Source organism: Fukomys damarensis, unplaced genomic scaffold (assembly GCF_012274545.1).
Source record: "Fukomys damarensis isolate Sample0158 unplaced genomic scaffold, DMR_v1.0_HiC HiC_scaffold_11, whole genome shotgun sequence".
Classification (NCBI taxonomy): Eukaryota; Metazoa; Chordata; class Mammalia; order Rodentia; family Bathyergidae; genus Fukomys; species Fukomys damarensis.
This window is the reverse complement of record NW_022900923.1, coordinates 45,100,572-45,102,156: the sequence shown is the minus strand read 5'-3', so window position 1 is coordinate 45,102,156 and position 1,585 is coordinate 45,100,572. Positions and strand designations below refer to the sequence as shown.

The following is a 1,585-nucleotide window of genomic DNA, read 5'->3' as shown; positions in this document are numbered from 1 at the left end:
GTCTCCGCTAATTAGCCCTCAGAGGCTGCCACCTCCTGGAGGGCAGGCTCCGTCCTCTTGGTACCTTATTTTCCAATGGCAGTGAAGAGACACGGGGTATAACTAGAACTAGCAAGCAGCGTGATGAAGGGAACAGAGACGTACAGCAAAGACTCTGAGTTCTCCATTCTGCGGGACCCGGAGCGCTGATCAATCAGACCAGTGGCCAGTGCTGGAATGTTAGGTCCCAGGAGGCAGGAGCAGGCGGGGAGTCTCGGTCTCCAGAGAGCCAGGGATCTCATTATTAGACACCATACCTGGATTCAGGAGGCCATCAATAGCAGTCTGCTCAGGGACTCAGGAGAACGGAATGACGCCTTGCCACATACAACCCCCTTCTTGGCATCATTGTTTCCTACCTTTACGATGCAAGGTCGGGAGGTGATCTCAGCCCGAGCCTGGGCTCTCAGTGTCTGGGCACCAGGCTCCGTGACACGGTACCTCCTTCCTCCCTGAGCACCGACTCCCCGGCCTTCCTTGGGGCTGTTCTGTGACACTCCGCTCTGTAACCATGAACTTTGCCCTTTTCAGTTTGTTCATTCTTCATAATCTCTTGCCACAGAACACTTTTTCTTCGATACGACCATTAATCAGCCTCCTTCCTTCCTTCCCAACTGGGGCAATGCTTCGCCATTTCAATTTTTATCAATTTATTAAACATCTCTGCTCTTTTATCCTTTCCTCATATCTCTCTGACAAAATGCATTCCTGAGTGAATCAGAGACCTGTGCTGAACGTCAACAGAGTTTGGAGAGAAAGTATAAAAGTAAGCAGATGGTACCACGCCATCCTCACCTGGGCCCTTAGTGGGGATGCTCTGAAATTTTAACCCTATTTAACCAGGTTGTTCTTATGCTTCCTACAGCATCTCCAAGGCTTTTCTGCATTTCTTGAAATGCAAACTTTCCTACTTCTTGCCTGTCTTTAAATTGCCCTTCTCCCTTACATCTAGGGGACTAGACACCAAGAAAAAGCTCCCCTGATAGATGACCAAAGGGTGCCCACGCTTGTGAAGGTTAATCCTGATTGTCAAGTCGACTGCCTTGAGATTACTAGGACTCTGGGTTCGCCTTGGCGGGGCATCAGAGGAGGACCGTGGGGTTATACTTGAACCTGGACCCTTCCTTCCTCTCTGGTTCTTACCCTGCTCTTGGCTTCTGGAATGCCTTGGGGTGAACAGCCTACTTCTGTCATGCCTTTCTGACATGAAAGGTAATTGACCATGGTCTGAGACCTCCAAAGTCATGAGCCAAAATAAATCCTTCCTCCTTAAATTGCCTGTGTCAGACGTTTTGTTTCGGCAATGAAGAAATGACTAATAAACCATCCATTTTTCCTTTGTTTCCCCATGCAATGGAAGTGTCCATGATCTCATCTCAAGTCATTTTCCCCAACTGATCTCTAACTCTTAACCCCCTATGGCTGCATCAGGAAAACCTCTCTCTACTCTCTAGCCCAGTGTGACTTACCCACACCTTCCCTGTAGCCAATACGTCCCTCGGAACCCACTGTGGAGCTGAGCCGAGCATGTGCGTCCACCCCTGGC

At 49.5% G+C, this 1,585-nt stretch overlaps 1 long non-coding RNA gene across 1 annotated transcript; it reads right to left on the bottom strand.

Annotated features, from left to right (window-relative positions):
* Positions 1–46: 46 nt before the first annotated feature.
* LOC104854565 lies at positions 47–1,585 on the bottom strand. Its single transcript, XR_778154.1, has 3 exons — positions 1,509–1,585; positions 399–769; positions 47–296 (listed from the first exon to the last, which is right to left on the bottom strand). It is a non-coding gene; the product is annotated as an uncharacterized LOC104854565 (long non-coding RNA).